Source organism: Phyllopteryx taeniolatus, chromosome 10 (assembly GCF_024500385.1).
Source record: "Phyllopteryx taeniolatus isolate TA_2022b chromosome 10, UOR_Ptae_1.2, whole genome shotgun sequence".
Classification (NCBI taxonomy): Eukaryota; Metazoa; Chordata; class Actinopteri; order Syngnathiformes; family Syngnathidae; genus Phyllopteryx; species Phyllopteryx taeniolatus.
Window position 1 is genome coordinate 28799165 of NC_084511.1, and position 19083 is coordinate 28818247.

General features: G+C 44.2%; 1 protein-coding gene across 1 annotated transcript in view; it reads right to left on the reverse strand.

Annotated features, from left to right (window-relative positions):
• The window catches only part of xpnpep2 (X-prolyl aminopeptidase (aminopeptidase P) 2, membrane-bound), a 70008-nt gene that overhangs the window by 15457 nt on the left and 35468 nt on the right, over window positions 1-19083 (reverse strand). The window contains exons 3-4 of the mRNA XM_061788326.1: window positions 9664-9851; window positions 2793-2843 (exon numbers count right to left, since the gene is read on the reverse strand). The gene's annotated coding sequence lies outside the window, so the exon portion shown is untranslated. The remainder of the gene's footprint in view (window positions 1-2792; window positions 2844-9663; window positions 9852-19083) is intronic.

Genomic DNA, 19083 nt, shown 5'->3' on the forward strand with positions numbered 1-19083 from the left:
ATTCTTTTATTACAGTAATATAAGTTATGTCGTATTAATAATGTATTATTTGGTGCTGATGCCGTTATCTGAATTGTGTGTGAAACTTTTAACGACCACAAGGGTGCGCTGTTGTCAAAGTCATTCAACCTCCAACAGCCGCTACAAACGTGCTTCAACAACAAGCCAATCAGCTGGACTCTGAGCTGTGTGTGTGTGTGTGTGTGTGCGCGCGCGAAAGAGAGGCAGTGTCACTGTGCAACTGGGTGATGAGGCACAAAGTTAAAGATCAATATTAATAAACGGTAGCCGTGGTAACGGGGTAGAAGAGCGCATGAGTCAGAGCTCAGTCAGAGGGGAAGGCAAGGCACCGAGGAGCCAGCGTGGACACTCGAAGATGAAAAAGGAGGCAGAGAAGACAATTAGATATTTTCTTTTCAACTACGAGTGCTCAAGTTGAGAGCCAACCTGAGCCCCCATAAGGGGGCAAAAGTTCATAAACGTGCACTAAGGGTTAATTAATAGCAGATGGGCCCTGATAACAAGGCTTTCCTAGATAGCGCACGGCTGAGTCAACAGTGACCGCAAACATCGCCGTCAGCTTGCGAGAAACTGACGACCATCGACCGAGTTTAGTAGCTCGTAGCGTTCATGCGTTTCGTGTACTTTGTGCGACAACACGTGAAATATTGTCGCTGTGAATGCAGTTGAATGTTGTGATAGAACTGACAGACGCGGGGGACTCGAGTCACACCACTTGACTGGAGTCAAGACATAAGTCGCCGGTTTTCGGACTTAATCGAGTAGCTTGAGCCCGAACGAAACGAGGTCCTGGCATTTCCTCTCTGTCATTCCAACAGGGTGGGACAAATGAGGTCCAGCGTGATGTTAGGCTGGGGGGAGAAGATACAAAACGGACTTGAAAGCGGGAATGCGGCCAACGTGATAGCTGATGACGCAGTCTCGAGTGTGATTGCCGAGGACGAACGAACGAGGGCCGGCGCTGATTTGCTTCGATGCTGGCGGCAGTTCACACGCGCGTGCGGGACGACGGCGGCGCAGATAAGCGACCAAGACCGAGATTACCGGAAGGTCGGGAGCTGTCGGTTGGAGATGGACGCCAGACTTCAACCTCACTTAACTGCGGTCGGTGGTTGTCGAGGCCCTGTCTTGCCAACACACAATGCAGACATCTACGCTTCACGTTGGAAGCTTTACACTCTTACGCTGTCTCCATGGCAACTTGGGGCCAACGATTTGCCGTCGCCACACGAGGCAAAGAAAGGATAGGGAGGTGTGGCAGGTGGAAGTTACACCAAAAAACATGATAAGGATTAGGAAACAAGTTAAATGAAAATGCTTGCATACACCATCACTTTACCTGTGCTGTCTCCATGGCAACCTGGGGCACATGGCTCACTGCCTCACACAGCGGATCAAGGACAGGGACGGACAGTCACACTAAGGAAATTACACCCAATGAACGATCAGAATTAGGAGACACGTTCATAAAACCAAAAAGCTTCCAGACGCAACGTTGTCTCCGCGGAAACCTGGGACCAAAGGGCACGCCGCTACAGAGAATTACTACTCCGTATTAAATATAAAACACATCTCAAATCTATTGACGGCGGGGGTTCCCATAATTCGACCTCGCCACTGTTGTACGGCCCCATGCACACTAAAACAGATGTGTGCGCATCGTGCATCAGCATGCGTTCACACACTCCGACACAAATTGCTTCCTGGGCCGAGCTCCAATCGGCAGGATTAATGCGCCCGTATCACATTTGACTGTAAAAAAAACGGCGCGCACGCCTCCGGGGAGCAAACCAGTCCGAGTCTGCAAGCCCTCAATGTCTGCCTCCAATAACTGAATCAGCTCTTGGGGCTGTGGGATAGTCCGCTTGAAGAAATTCACAAAATATGTTGAAATATGTGAAACAGTGAGTGAAAAGTCTTGTTTAAACCACAGAAACAAATTCATCTGAATTCATCTGAATCTCGCCGTCACAATTCTGATACTTCCAGATTTTGGATTAGAGTCTCTTGGGTTGAAGAACCTGTTCGCTGTCCCAGAGAGGAGTCTTCGGAGTCTATCACACAGCGGTCGCCAGTCCTTCATAGCGGGCGGGTCTCAAACCACCTCCTGGCTAACCATCCCACTTCTGACGGCAATTGTCACAGAACTCTCGATGAGTAACAACCTGGATTTGAACCAGGGTCGCAAAACCTGTACACTGCGCCACACACTGGTCCCCAGTCGCAAGGGTCTCCCAACCATCCCGCTTCTGACACGAGTAGGACGCAAGGAACTGCAATTTGCGTTCACCTGCTGGTTTTATACCACGTTAGCATTAGCATTGGACCGCGTGGTTCTTCAGTTCCAAGCGGATTACGTCTTGTACATTGACATTTCCAGGCCGATGGCATTTGATTGCCTGTGAATATTCTCAATGAGAATTTCTCATTCATCCAGGTCATTTCATTCTCGGGAAGTTGTTGACTAAAGAAAACACCCAAATAAGGACCTCGGTAAACAGGAAAGGCGCGTTGCCTTCAGGGACCCCGGGACACACGGCGCTGCGCTCGCGCTGTGTTGTTTCCGATCGATTAACAAGGCTTCCTCATTGGCGGATATCCACTTTGTGTGAGTGTGCGTTAGTGAATCTGACATTGTCTCAGCTTATTTGTATGGCGATATCTATAACTGGTATAATTAATAGCGCCGAGGAATTTTCTCCGTTAGAATGTGGGAACGTGTGTGTGTGTGTGTGTGTGTGTGTGTGTCGGAATGCGTTGTGTCCACTGACCTTTACAGCGGTTGCACTTAAAACACACGCACGCTTACACACTCCTGGGACCTGCAAAAGATACGACGACTTGATTAGTCCAAGGAATTCGAGCATTTCTCAACTTTGTAAATGAGAAATAATTTCGGGGTGAAGCCAGATGACGTGAGGAAAAAAAAAAAAAATCATTCAAAAAAAATCCACAGAAGCATCTGATGTCTGCAAGATCAATCATCAGCTATTCTGCTTATAGAAGCAGTAGAAATTTCTGCCTTTATATAAAAAAAAATTACGGTTTTAATTGTAACATGTTCTGTTAATTTGTCATCATAGATAATCGATAAAGTCATACATGATTGAATACCATATTTTCTCAAGTAGTTTCCATCTCTCTAATAGACGCCCGGCACAATCGGTTCCTGGCTGCGTCATCCACGTCATATAATAACAATAATATATTACAGTGCTGCCTTGACGTAAGAGTTTTTTTTTTTTTATTTCATGACCACACGTATCTCAAATCATCTTTCCATATTGACATGAACGGAAATGCCATTGATCCGTTAAACCCACCATTATAACGCCAAAAAAAAAAAAAAAAAAAAAAGCAGTCTACAGTAGTGCACTGCCTAAAAACATTCAGCAATAACATAATTGAGAGCAACTTAAAGAATAAATGCTTTGCGCACCACGATTTCATGGTGTGCGCGCCTTGGCCACCGGGGGCAGCATAACACCCGCATACGCATACACATGATCAATAATTTCATAACTAAGTGACCTGGAGTAATAGTTGTTTTTCGCAGAGGATGAGAACGGATGTGAGAATAGTTTTATTGTCTGGGTGATAACGCAACATCAATGCTAGTTTCGCATTGTGTGTTAGCATTAAGCTAGCGGACTTGTCAGACAAAGTTATTTGGCGTTTGGTTAAATACATAAAGTGTCGTTCTCTTTGTTTTATTCTTTAGTTTTCCAGTACACTTCAACCGGGAGTGGCAATAGACAGCTTGACGCAAACATTTGGCCTCGTTTCGAAAAATTGTTCACTACCTGGCAAACTGCCAAATTATTAGCGAATGTTGCGACGCAATTTTCTCAACTCTTTGGCGCACTTCCTTGCATCGGCAGCCTGACTATCGCTCGGTCTACACGCAAGATTTATACATCCATCTTGGAAAGCCATCCGTTCAACTTTCCTCGAGTGGAACCTCCGTTTGCTATCAAAACAAGTGGACTCGGGCCTCTTCAGCCACGGTTCAAGTCCTCCTTGAACTGCGCCGAGCTCGGACAAAAAGTCGCTACTTGTGAGTGTTTGCTTGAATAGACGCCGTCAAGAAGTGAAAAGATCTCAAATGAGGACTCCTCAGTTGGCGTTGATGCAAGGACTAGTTTTGGTTCAATTTAAGTGTTTTGCGAACATTCAGGAGTCCATAAGGAGTTTGAGAGGGGGGGATTAGTGCCTAACTTGACCTCTTGCCCTTTCAAAACAAGCCGGTACTACAGCTCTGAGGGGGGAGGGTAAAAAAGGTAGTCACCTCCGACTCGCAGAGGCAAATTCCTCTTTCCCTCCGACACTTGTAAACCGCTCACCTCATGACAAAAGGAGCAGCGTATGTCACAGGCGACCAGTCAACTCGGGCCATTACAACAGCAAAGTTCAGGCACAGTTTTCATTCTGGTCAAAGTAATGAGTGGTTCTCAATCTTTTTACACCAACTACCACTTTAAGAAAAATACTGAGCTTTCCAAGTACCACCGACAAGTAACGTCCTAGGCCTAAATGGCTTTTAGTATATTTATTATTATTGTAAGCCACTGTAACATTACTGTATGCACGGTTTGGACATTAATACTGCACATGGAAAAAGGAGAGAGAGAGAGAGAAAAAAACCTGCACCTAAATAATGTTTTCCTTAAAATGTATTGCACACAAGTTAAATTAAAATTGCTAAAATCTAAATACAATTTAAAAAAAAAAATTCTAAAATATTAAATGCAACAGTATAGTACTTAAAAGTTAAATACACCTAAAATGTACTTGGATTAAAAAAAAACATTTAAGCCACTGTAACATTATGCACAGTTGGAACATTTTAAGTGATTTTTTTGCGTACCACAAGAGCCAAATTTCTTTGAGCCAAGGCACATATTTTACATTAGACAAATTACCAAACAAAAACGTCACCAAAAATATGGATACTGAAATAATGATGATCGTGTCTCAACATTTTTTATTCGAAATTAAAAAAATATTGACTACAAAAAATTTATCTGTGTTTATCTGTCCGTCTATGCCAGCGACATATGGTGACAGGCAGATCATTTAAATGCTCCTCCACTAGATGGCACAGGATCCAATGAGCCTCTTGCCATTCATATTACAGATTCATAATTTTGCGTTCAACCAAACACGACCTCATTTCACATAAAAGTGAGTAATACAGTCACACACCGCAATCAAAATGACATGAAAAAAGAGTTTGCAACCACAGTTTCACCAGATAAGTTAGCCCACCTGTTAACCTGTATGCCGAACCCGGCATGTATATTATTATTAGTATATATATATATATATATATATATATATATATATATATGTTGTTAGTCAAACTTTCCAAAAACATTCCCAATTTTGCAAGGTGCTCATGTAAACTGACACTTTTCTAAATTAACAGCAAAATCCTTGATCTAAAGAAAAAACAAAATTACATGCGCTTTAAAAAAAAAGTCACAGTCGCAAAGACGACATTTAAATGCTACGTCATGTCACTTCAAACGGTGGCATAATAACATTGATGGCAAATTTTGCTCATACACCGCAAGAGCTTGAGGTTCCTATTTTAAGACGTCCTTTCGGAGAAAGCGGAGCAAGCAAAGCTTGAGACTCTTCCGAAGTCTCGTGGTGTCATCCAGCCGGCCTGCTAGCGACACTTCCTTTGGACTATTGCTATTTTTTGTGGACATTATCTTTTAGATACACCTTTCAGTGCACCCTTATCTACTATTTAAAATGATTTAAGCGGCCCACATCTGCCAAGTGTTGACAAGCCAAGCATCATATTATAAGTAATGCAGAAAAGAAAGAAAGAAAGAAAGAAAGAAACAGCTTGTCTCCCGATACGTTGAAATGATGCTGGACCGACCGGCATGTAAATGTCCTCATAATTGAACATGACTGATTTGTTGGCTGCATAGAGAAACGTTGCAGAGGTTATCCATATGCATTTCTCATTTTAAGGCATGCCAAAACAATTTCTAGCTGCATTCAAAAAGCCTCAAGCCATTGTTTTTTTTTTTTTTTTTTTTAAACATTCTGCAGATTTACTCACGGAGAACATTGTTCAGACTCTTCATGGGAACTTTGGTTTTGAATGAGAATTTGTGGGAAATTGCCAGACGTTTTTGGTCACAAAGGTTTGAGTTAGAAAATCAAGCGAGTTTGCATAAAATTGAGGTTGGTAGAACTGAAATTGTGCGACCAGATGTTTCATTAACTACATCGAAGCGACCTGTTTTCCACGAACCTGCAAGTTTGCATTTTACTTGAATTCTGTAAATATATGGCTTCCGAAATGTTAAAAAAAAAGTCCTAAGTGCTTCCAGATGCACTGTATCAGGTGTCTGTGGAACTGTACAGTTTCAAAACTTTGCTCTTTAAAGAGTTGCTGAGGCACACGCTTTGACACATGCTGATAGCATTTGTCGTATAGATCAATAACACTAACATATTTAATATTCCACTTTGTTTCCAAGCTAAATGATTACACTATTAGCCATGATTATGGAACTGTTGATGACCTTGTACTGAACTACATTTCTGTGAGTTGAATATTTACTTACTTTGCCTTTCTGCCAAATCGGCAAATCACGGCCATAATAGGAGAGCCGGCATCGATTTGCCTGCATCTTTCGGACATTCCCAAAGCTGTTGCGGCTTCACACATTCAGATAATTAGATGCATGGCCATGTCAGCGGGCGACAGGCGGAGTACACCCTGAACTGGACGCCAGCCAATCGCAGTAAGTGACTCATTAAGATGTAGTAATAAGAGTCAATTTTCACAGAAGATGCCTGTGAGTATTATGTTGTCTGTCTACATGTGTTGTTGCACCATTTCTGTTCAAATATCCCACCACATGCTTGTATCTCCAAAAGATCGTGAGACGGGTCACTCTTAAGTCAAGGTAGCACGATAATTGCCTATAGAGCCCACAAGTTGGCAGCAAAGCACTTTCTTCTATTAGACAAGGTTATGACCGGACTAAATGAAGCTCCTCATCTCAGTTCAACATAGTTGCTTAGCACCGAGATGCCATCAGACGGCGCCAAAGCAATTTCTTTTCTTCAACATGGCTAATGGCCAGCACTCAAAAACAACAAGTAGAATAAATTCCCCGACAAAATCCGTGAATAGGAGAATTTGCGAATGCCAAACCGCAAATATGCGAGAACACAGTATTGCTTGTTACAATTGAACTTGTTTGACGAAACAACTTCCAAATAACAACCCACTCGACACAAAGGGTCTTTCCAGATATTAAGTCTCCAGGTGCTCAGTATGAGCAAAGGGACAGTCGAAAAAGAAAAACAATGGCCACATTCTTGGCCGCCCCGATGGCCGCTCAGATTGTCGGCCGTTTCCTCGACGCGCGCTCCGCAGCCTTCAGCCGCCCGCATCGTTTCCGGGCGGCACATCCGACATCAACACAGAGAATTCTTTTTTTAAATGGCAGGTGTTAGGCGTGTGCAGCGACTGACTTTCCAAGGATGTCAAGCTAACGGAAGACACGCAAATGTCCCCCCGCCACGGCTGCAAACAAAAGCAGTGGAATGCAGGAAGATGACTGTTGGCGCTGCAGATGGAGCAGATACGCTCGTCTGAATAGGAATCACCGCTCAGAGATGGAAGCAACACATCGGAGGGCTTCACCGGGCTTTTTACAGCAAGACCCGCATGATAAATAAATACAACCGCAAGTCACAGGATGAGAAACACTCGAAAGGATTCGAGGGATTCAAGCAGATAATAATCGAAGCCATCTGCTCGCTGCAGCTATTCCAATTGGACAATGAAGTCAAGCAAAACATCAATTAAGTGGGTGAAAAGGGATTCTGGGAAGGACGTGTTTGAACAGAAATCGGTTAAAGCGCCAGAGAACACAGGGCGGTTATCACAGAAGAGAACATATTAGCGTTGCACGGCAGAGAGACAGGAAGTGGGAAACACATTTTAAATATCGCCATGGTGATTGAGGGAAGATGGGCTGGAGAGCTGAAATTGCACATAATTGCCTTGTCGAAGCCTCTGTGACTTCTTGGAAAACGACCATGCGCCATTAAAAAAAAAAAAAAAAAAAGAAAAAGCAGAAGAAGACATTTGAATCAGCAAAACAAACAGTGTGTAAAATGAATTCTCTCTATTCATTGTTCCCCAACCTTTATTAAGTGACGTTCGATACTACGGAGTTCCTTTCTGATCTGATACAGAGTAAAATTCAAGCTGGTATCCGCGTTACCGCCTTAACACTGCTGTCTCCTCACTCACCTACCGATGGCGCAGCCTCGGGAGCAACTAGGGCTTCAGTATCTTGCTCACGGGCACTTGGACATGGTCACAGGGGCTTGAGGATCGAACCCGCAACCTTTGTGTTGGGCGACGACTACCTGAGCCATACCGCCCCCAAGGTTTACGCATTCCGCACTTACCCGAGCGGAAGGAAAAGTACTACCAAGTACAACCACGTATCATTTAGACAAGATCTCCATAGTTTATCTACTTTCCACCGTGTTCCGTTTAATTCCCGAAGTATTCAAAGTATCAATAATTTGATTTGTGAATCCATTGAAGAGCATAGCAATTTGGTATCCGAGGTATCGATATTTGAGTATCGCATCGCACATCACTACAAGGCACATATTTAAAATTAGAAACATCTTGCACATACTGAAATAGTTATGATCTCGTCTCAATTGAATTACGCATCCTGAAATCTGGGTTCCTGGTTTTGAATGTAGTTGCGCACAAAGCTGCTCGCAGGACGCCGTGATGACGTAGTCTGTTGTATGACCGGCAACAGGTGGCTGCAAAGGTTCATCGTACCATCTGCCAGCTAGTGGAAGAGCGTTTAATGGGCTCCATATACGTAACACTTCCGCATTTGGCGTACGGCGGCGTGCTAACGTCCAGCGATAGCTAAACAAAGATATTATTATTATTTATAGTTATTAAATAATATTTGTTGGACCAATTGTGTGTTGAAAAAGTGAAATTGGATAATTATCCAATTTCCCATAGCACACCTGACGATCTCGCATTAGTTGTGATTCGCATTGAGCTGGGGGAAACATAATTTTAAATATGCAGGTTCTTCCTCATGGAATTATCTTCAGCAGCAGCTAAAACTGAAGGATCTGGTCTCATTGAACACTTTTAAAGGACTTTTAAGCAGCTCGGAGGCCGAAACATCAGGCTGTTGACTCTTCACTTCATTTGGTTTGAAAGTGTTTGGATGATACTAAGGAAAACCTTCTTATGTGATTGTCCAAATGTTTTTAGCTTGCCCTGTCCAAGCCGTTTTATGCTTGTTTCCTGTCCTGACCAGGACACTCTTGTAAAAGAGATTTTTAATCTTAGTGAGTTTTTGCTAGCTAACTAAAGGTAAAAAAAAATGATCTTCACTTCCCCTCTTGGAAAGATTTTATTAATGTTTGGAAAAAGGTTTAAAATTATTTATCTTAGACTCATTTTTTTTTGGGTTTTAATTTTACAAAAAGCTCCGATTTGAACAGGGGTGTGCAGACATTCTATATCCACTGTATATGAGGTGATGACAGCATGGAGCTTTTATGTGTCCTTGCAGGTGGACCCAGTAAATCTAATGTTCTTACTCGTGGACTTGAGAACAAAACAGCAAGCGGGTGTCTGGTCGCCAGGGCCTCAGCTGGCTTGTCAAAATCTCTTCATTGGGGCCTGCTGATGGATGACTCCATTACTGCATCGCGCCGCATGCTGCGTCACCCTCCAGCTGCACGCGACGCCGCCACGTTTCGCCCGGTCCCGCCAGGAAGCGCCGTTGCTGTGTGGAAATGAAACAGTTTCAACACAAACAAACAAAATGATCAAAACAAAATAAAAGGAGGCATATCTCCTGCAGAAGGACTTCCTGACGATGATAAGCGCTTGACTGCAGCGAGCGGAACGGAGATGAAGCAATTGACCGTGGGTCCGCACGAGACCTAGACTCAGTCCGGACCCGGGCCGAGGTCCGCCATTTGAAGATACCGGAATTAAAGACTTGCGCATTCTGATTAATTCATTGCCGCTCCTTCTGGTATGCGCAATTTGGCCACTGCATACTGTCCTGCAGACCTAAACGAAGAAGAGTTTCACAACTACTATAAGTGACTCAGCAACCTGCAGTATTATTAGCTGTTTTTTCCCAGAGGATAAAGAGTATACACCAGTGAGTATCGTCTGTCTACATGTGCTGATGCACCATTTGTGTTCAAATACCTCTTGCTTAAAGTGTTATAACACTGCCAGACAGATGCTATACGTTAGCCCATCTATGGCGTTTTGCATCATTTGTTAGCACTGAGCTAATCGGACTCTAAAAGCAAAGCTATGTTGGCTGTGTGAATGCATAACTATCTTTGTTCGATGTGACGTTTGAGTGGGAGGGGCAATGAGCAGCGTAAAGCCTCTTTAAGAATGACCTGCGACTCTGCCAAACTGCTGCTTGTTGTGAGTTGAGTGTGGGCCCAACGATAGCTCGCATACGTACGTTGGTTCGCTCGCATCTCAAGGCGCCACTGGACATGAAAATAGTCCAGACATTTTTTTTTTTTATAGCTGTTGAAATGGAATTGGGCACTTGGGTCTGCAGTGTCAATCCGGCCTAATACAAAGCGGGTGTTGTTGGTGTCACTCGTTGAAGGGTCCTGAAGCACCCCCGCTGAGCGGAAGGGGGGGGGGGGGGGGGCGTGTGGACTCGGGGACCACACTGCCACTCAACATCATTTGTTCATCCAAATTAAAGGCGCGAAGCTCATTTGGAGAAGACCCCTCGGTTCCCCTAAACCGCAACGTCAACGCATCTGCGCGCTTGACTAGTTTGTGTGTGCGTATAAAACAAAGGCTAACCTCTCGATATCTGAAACTGGGCGATTAAAAAATGGTTTCACTAGATCTTTCACAGACAAACATGCGCCAGTTAGCAAAAAATAGGCCCGTGTCAGGCACACAAACTTTTTCCTCTTTTGTCTGATTAAAGGGGATCTATTTCATCATTTCACTCTTTAGACAAAGGACAAAAAGAACAGGAGATGAACCTCCTGAACAGATCCGCAGTCGAGTGAAAAATGAAGCGTGAACCGACAAATGTGGGTCAGGAGACTCATGCATCACACCTCGCTGCACTGCTCGCATGCCTAAAACAACACTTTTAACCCATTCCTTTACGCTAATTTAACAACACAAACATATAAATTCAGATGAGATCGCCCGGGAAGACGCGCACTTCACTTTCGCCGGTAATGCCTTTCGTATAAACTTTGTTAAAGCCACGGCAAGCCACGAGTTAACGCTAACTGACTTTAAAGTCAACTAATAGTAAATATACATATCTAATAATAAAGCTAAACAAGGCAAAGTATGCCCCCAAAACAAATAGAATTATTAATAATAATAATCCTGGTCTGTCCCCACGTCACGTTAAAGTGTTGAAAATAGTTTGAGAACAAATCTGTGAACTGTTGTAAAACTCCGCCTCTTTCCTCACTCTGCGGGAGCCATACAGCATTATGTTGCCTCAAGATTGAAATTCTGAGCGTTTTTTTTTTTTTTTTTTTTTGGGTAGAAAATAACATGTAAATAGGTTATATACACTTGAGTAGGTCTGTTTTGTTAAAAATGGATCGCTGTAACGTTTCAGCGCAGGACGAATTGGTGAGCAGCCTATTCCACTACTTATTCTGCTTATTGTTTTATTCATTGCATCACTCGTAGCTTGGGAAAATTATTTTTTGCGCAATGGTATATGGTAGAAATATAAGATAGCACATAATACCAACTTGAACGACGCGGTGTTCGGTTTTGATTTCCTGATTTTGGCGATACAAGGATTCCTCCCCGAAAACAATTCATAGCGAATTTTTTTAAAAATAGAATGGATACCGTTATTATTTACAGAACTTTTTTCTGTCGACCTAATGTTGGCACTGACGCTAATTGTTGATTTTGAAGCTGTCAATTCAAGGCGAAGTTGCTCAACTTCATTCACGCAAAAAATGGATCTGTGAGAAAAGGAAAATGCACATTTTCTACAATCTTCTTAAATTTCACAGCCGTCCCGTTTACGCTCAGTTACACGCCGACGTGAGGACGTTTCAGTCGCAGACAAAAAAAAAAAAAAAAAACGTGAGAAACTGAGCCTGGCTAAAGCCAGCTGAAGCCCACTGAGCTGTCGGGCACCTGTTTTCTGCTCTGCACCTAAGCGGGCAGCGAGCAATCCCGTCCCATACGCCCACCATACAAGAAATCTCAGCGGATTGAGATTCCTCTTGTGACAAATCCACGGATCGTGGATTATTGCCATCCTGTGTGGGGACTGGCGGCGACACAGATGGGAGTCCACGCAGACAGGCCTGTGATGGCTTCCATATGTCACCCGGCCCTGGAGAGTGTGCGCACTTTTTCAAATGTTTTTCTTTCAATCTCTCATCTCTTGCTCTGTTTGGCTCTTTAAACAGCTCCGAGCTGGGCGGGGAGGGGGGCCGGGCGGGCGACGGAGGGGGTGAACGCTGGCGAGGTTGGCGCGGGTCAAACGTGATGGCGATTAATTTCAAGAAAAAAAAAAAAAAAAAAAAAATCAGTCTCGGCCGACGCCTACACATTTACTCTGAATGATTGTTAGGAGGTTAAAGACGGGCCACGTTTTACAGGCAAAAAGCTGACAGGAGAACATTTCTAGGTTTTGTAGCGCCCTCTGTGTTTTAAAAGGTCGATTCAAAAAAAAAAAAAAAAAAAAAAAAAAAAACCCTTGTAAAAGCTGACTAAAAGCAGAGATCGTAACTGCGTCAATAACTTTGTCGAGCAAGAGAAGCATATCAGAAGCTAACGTTGGACTCTGGCCATCGCTTGAAAGTGTCTCTAGGGTTTGGATCTTCACCCACTCCAGCTCAGTGGTTCTCAACTCAACCTATTGTTGTTGCAAAGTCACAGCCCTCTTTTATTGAACTTAAGAACAACAGCTTCTGAAAACATGTACAGTACGTTACATTTTGAAATGCCGTTTTCAAATGAGTTTGACATTCCTGCCAAAAGCATATTGCTAGCCACGTACCCGCTAGCAAGAGGCTGAGCTGCGCCGTATTTGTTTGCAGTGCTTATCGAATCCGTTGCATGCGGGAACTCGGTAGGCCTCGATGAGACGACTCGGCGCGGTAAGAAGCGGCCAGTCGGAAGCTGGGAAAGCTCGCTCCGAAACGACCAGAGCGCGAGGTTTGCCCTCGTCTTGAGTGACACACCGGAGCGCTAATATTCCCCGTCTGATTATAATCCCTGCGGTGGGGCTCATTAGCCAGGCATCCCCGTTGAACTCTGGCTGAGTCCGGTCGAGGAGCTCAGCTGTCACTCAACAACGTTTTTTTCTTCAAACAAAAGGGCATCAGGGAAAAATTATAATCCTGCTCTCTCTCTCTCTCTCTCTCTCTCTTTTGCTGGAGCTTAGATTTGCACAGACTAAGCGGGACGGCAAACACACGACCTTGTGCCTAAATGTTGTTTGACATCATAAAACGTGCACAAAGGAAGAAACAAGTGACTTTCCTCAAAATGTATAATGACACTGATCACATTTGAGTACATTGCTCTCTATTGCAAATACTGGTCGTTTTACACATCCATCCATCCATCCATCCATCCATCCAACTTGTCCTCATTAGCGCCGTTTGTAAACAAGTTCACTTGTTCAAGTATAAACCTTTTTTTTTTTTTAAACTCCAAAATATAAGATTTCCAGACTTTTTCTGTATCCTGAAATGATTATATATTGTATGTTTTAATTCGGCGGCACGGTGACCAACTGGTCAGCACGTGCACCTCACAGTTCTGAGGTTGCGGGTTCAATCCCCGGCCCCGCCTGTGTGGAGTTTGCATGTTCTCCCCGTGACTGCGTGGCTTTTCTCCGGGCACTCCGCTTTCCTGCCACACCCCAAAAACATGCATGCTAGTTAGATTGAAGACTCTAAATTGCCCGTAGGTGCGAATGTGAGTGTGAATGGTTGTTTGTTTCCATGTGCCCTGCGATTGGCTGGCGACCGGTTCAGGGTGTACCCCGCCAGAAGCGCGACAGAAAATGGATAGACGAATGGATGTTTTAATTATTGCTACTACTATTCGACTGCTTCCTTCTTCTTTGAACATTCTCTGGCCGTCTGGATGCCCGGTGGCACCGTGCTGCCCCTCACAGGCCCATCTTGGTACTACAACTGACATTGTTCCACGTCCTGTGCTGTGTTGATGGTCTCGAGTACACCACACACTTTAAGAGCAGTTAGGAACTCGCTTGCCAATTTGTTAAAATGTTAAAAATCGTGTTGCGTTCCTATAATGGAACTGTTGAAAATAGTACCATTGTAAGAACCCGCGAGGTTCAGCCACTGGACAAAGGTTCTCCTTAATAACCGCGGGTTGTCTTTTCGTCTTCACGTTGAGCCCACTCGCCGTGATTTTCAGAGGCTTCGTGGTTATAGCACAGGGTGCAAAAAAAAAAAAAAAAAAAAAAAAAAAAAAAAAAACGCCTATAAAATGACAGTAGCCGCTTGGAAGCGCGTAGCTGCCAAGGTGATTTACGGCACGCCGGCTTTTCCTTAGGGTGACAGCGGAGACGGTGAGGAAGAGTGATTCGCCCCCTTTGTGGGCTCCTCTCATAAAAAGGTTGAGTGATGAGACCCCACTGATCTTATAACATTCCTTTGCTGTTTGGCCAACAAAGACAAATAGAAAACGATACGGTCGCTCATGCTAACTCGCCAGTGTCGCCAAAACACTGACGGCGCTCTCGCTCTGCGTCCTGTCGATCTTTAGCAACATTTTTCATGGGAAAAGAGCACAAGTGAAAAGACAAACAAATAAACGTCTAATGTATTTTGTTTTGCAATTTGAGAGAACAACATTCAGTCATTTGACCTTAAAATATCAGCATCTAGCTTGTTGCCACGGTGACGCCCCGCCCACCTACACACGGACTTGAAATGCGAAGCCCAAACATCGGAACTGTGAGGCAGACGTGCTAAACACTAGGTCACCATGCTGCCCCCAAAACATGACGTGCAGTAATCCTACATCAGAAACCGAGCAAAGCCGCAATTAGACAGTGTGAAGACTCTCTGTAACTTCCACTAACAACCCAGGCTAAACTTGGCTCGTCTCTCTCTCGGTCTCTTTTATTTCCTTGACACCGAACTGTACCATTTTCGGGGTGTGAGGGGTTATGCTAAAGTTGTCGCTACGGCTGGCGGCAATCCTTTGACGTCAAATCTCCTCCTCTGTGGGAAAAGTTAAAAAAAAAAAGGCTTGTGAAAAGTCAACTGCAAATATGCGGGGGATTACGCTAATATCGCAGCAAACAGTAGCATCGCATTGTGTAATGTTCTGAGAGTCCCTTCTTGAAAATCACGATGATGGTAATGGGTGAATGGCGAATACCGGTACCAACTCGGCATGACTGCACTTGTGTTCGAGTTGAAAAAAAAGTTGAAAAACCAAAGAAAAAAGGCAAACAACGGACAAGGCGAGTAGAATCAAACCCAGCAACACCAACCCGAAAAAAAAAAAGCAGTGTTGTACTGAAACGCTTGCAATGGGGACGTCGCAGTACGCCGCGCCCTGGAAACAGATGGCGGCCGCTAACGCCGTCACCCGCCCTCCACGCTAAGATCCCAGACCGGGCCTCCGCCAAGCGCTCCGCGAGCTCGCAGCGCCTCTCAAATCCCCAACAAGTGATCCTCGCCAGAGCCATCAGCAAATTAGGGGACACGCATGAGTGAAACCGACTGGACGGCTGAGCCTCGTTATGCGTCCTCTTCGTGGATGTTTTGGGTTTAGGACAATGGGACAGATGATGGGGGAGACAGCCCCCATGAGAGTCCTTCAGCAGCCGCAACTAAGGGAGGCCCACTTATTCACTGTCTGGATTTAAACAATTAGACAATGAACCGGTTAGGAGGGATCAATTGGCTGTTGGATTAAACCCAATTGGAAATGCTGATTGACTTTAGATTAGATGAAGATTACGAAGTGAACATAATGTTCTCAAACTGATTGCATTCTTACATCCGAATGGGAAGTGAAGGTGTGCAAAAAAAAAATCATAGGTAGGATGTGGGATCGGTTTGAACCAAAATGGTTGCTAATGTATCTTTTATTACCGTAGCGCCTTGTAATGTCATGTAAACTGGGGTCTCCGCTATTCGAGCGAAGACCCCCACGGCATGGATGATCATGGTTTAAGCCGATGCTACGTTCAGAGTATTTTCCCCCCAAATTTTAGTTGAGTTCCACATCACACAAGTTTATGGTCTGTAGCGGTTCTATACAGTGAATGTATGCGGAGTTATGGAGCGGACCCTCGTGCTCGTTGAGGCCCCCTTTAGTTCGGTAAGGACTTCAATGAGGCATGTCATCCCACTTCTGCGACGGCACCAGACAGACGGTCTCTGCTGCTTCCCGTGCAAGGATTTGAACGTTTCCCATCTCGCACACCATCAGCACTTTTCATCTGACCGGCGGGAAGTCACATGACACGCGGCAACGCATCTGAAACTCTCACAGATTTTTGGACAGCCTCCACAAAACTCCAAGAGGAAAAGGATTTCTGTTGGGGTTACTCCCCCTCATTACCAGTTGAGATGGTGAGGGTGAATAATCACTTCCACAATCAGACTGGTCATACAGAAAAGCCTCCGTTAAACCAGATTATGAAAACCGCTTTATTTGAACACAAGGTTAGTAATCCTCTGTTGTACCGGAAATCCTGTGCAGTGAAAATGGCCCATTATGTTAACTGCATGTACAGAGGAGAAATGCCTTCAGTTCATTGTATGACCAGCTAATACTAATTGTCCGACTCTGCCCAAAAAAATGTTTTCTTTCTTTCGAGGGACAGGCGAGCGGGCAAAAAGAGCATGAAAATCTATCAACTCCCTTTAGTAAGCTTGTATGTCGACCAAGCGGCCGTCAGGCCGTGCTTCGAGTTAACTGCGTGAAAGCGTTTGAACGCTCTTTCATCTGCGGGGACAAGCAGGCCGAGATGCCTTCACAAACCCCCGAACCTCCGAGATCGGATGATCGGCATGAGTAAGCGTTTTAACTTTTCGGGCGTAAAAGTAAACACACTGGTCCTTGGGTCATATCAGAGCTACGCGACAAAAGTACAGATCCGGAATCTGAACACGTATCTAGATTCCAGATTCCAATCCAGATCATATTCAGAATGATATTCACTTCTTCCCCAGTCAAGTCACTCACCAAATTTCCATTGACAATGTCGAGCGTAATGTCCAAAACTTGTCCATGTCCAGATCAAGGAACCATATTTAGTAATATTGATCAGTTTACATACGCACCTCAATCAAAACTCAGATCCCGAGCAATTGGTTCTAAACCGTTCGCACCTTTTTGGCGGTTCGGCTGGCAACAAACGGGTAAAAAACACGGGTAAAAACGTGACCGCCAGCGTCGGGCCGAGGTAAACAGGAGCTCAACGCGCTCATCAGCAGCCTGCGTAAATCTCGCATGTATACGTTAGCGTGAGTCATTCATATTCATGGCCGCCACTTTCCCTTCTCACTTGACACTTGAACCGTCTCAGACTCGCTCGGCGTGGTGCAAATGTCACAAAAGCCCCGAGTGGCATTTCGCTTTCCTCTGGACCTTGACTGGAGTCCCCGCAGTGTCCAATGTCGCCGCGTGTTAACTGTCACGCCACCCGCGAGCAGCAGCTCACCTCCAAACCATCAGCAGACCACCAAAGGTGACCTTGGCAACTCAAACCTCCCTCTCGGATCACACGGAACAAGCAAGAAAAATCAGCGGTGGGAGGTCAGAAACTCTGCTGACCTAAATACTAATCAGAAAACCTGACCTACATTCACACCCAACTTATCATATTTGTTCCATTAAATTTCATTCATCTATTCCCAACAGGGCTTCTTTTTTTTTTTTTTTTTTGTCCAATCAGATTTCAGCCTCAGGCCGCCACTATAGAATTCAGAATAAGTAATGCTCGATTGTCCTGATACGAGATAAATATCGATTCTGAACTGCTCCAGATGATGTCCATGCAAATCGCCGTTACATTTACTTAAGCAACTTTTTGGATGAATTGTATTTGTCAGAGTAGATTTGAATTCAATGACTTTTTCCTTTTACTGGAGTATTTTTATTTTTTTTTAAAAGAAGAAACAGAACTTTTACTGTTACTTGAGCCACATCACGCTCGCCAATTGTATTTTTATGTTATTATTGCTTGTACAATCTCTTTTATTTCATCAGAGACTTCCTGTCACATGACTCTGTTCCACCAATCCAACGTAACTACAAGTGACCAATCAAACCGAGCCAGGCAGTCACATGACCGCACAGCGTCTCCGCATTTTTAAAGTTCGTTATCCAAGTGATAAAAACACGGCAGAAATCTATATTTACCTTTCCTTTTGTTATTGTAGTTAAAAAAAAATATTGATATAATGTGATATATTTGGGCAATAGTTGAATTGGTATTTTATGTTTTTGGGCTAGTTCATGGCCTAGTTACAGAAATCAGAAGTTACTAAGTACTCAACTCACCGCTGTTTACGTGGCACAGTTGCATTCTGTTCTAATGTGTTTTTTTTTTTTTTTTTGCTGTAGTATTGATGGTTTCTATAATTCCGATGTAATAGTGTTGGTATAAAGTGGTCCCACATACCAAATGCATCATCATTCATGCATCATTCTGGAAGAGAAAAGCCAGCAATGAGTGAGGTTGACCTCCACCCGTCATCATCGACAGTACATGCAAGCTCTTACAGTCCAAATGGTGCAATGCGTGTTCTGTTTTACAACACGTTCAGCCACGAGGGACGAACTTTACGCGCACCTCGCAGCCGAGACCAAAAAAAAAAACCGCAGGTCTCGGCTGCGGCAAAGACCAAAGTTGTCCGGAAGATGCATGCGCAAGCGAGATGACAAATGACTCAGAGTGTCAGCACATCTGTTGCGAGTCAACAACTCAAACACACTGTGAAATATGTTGCCTGCTAATG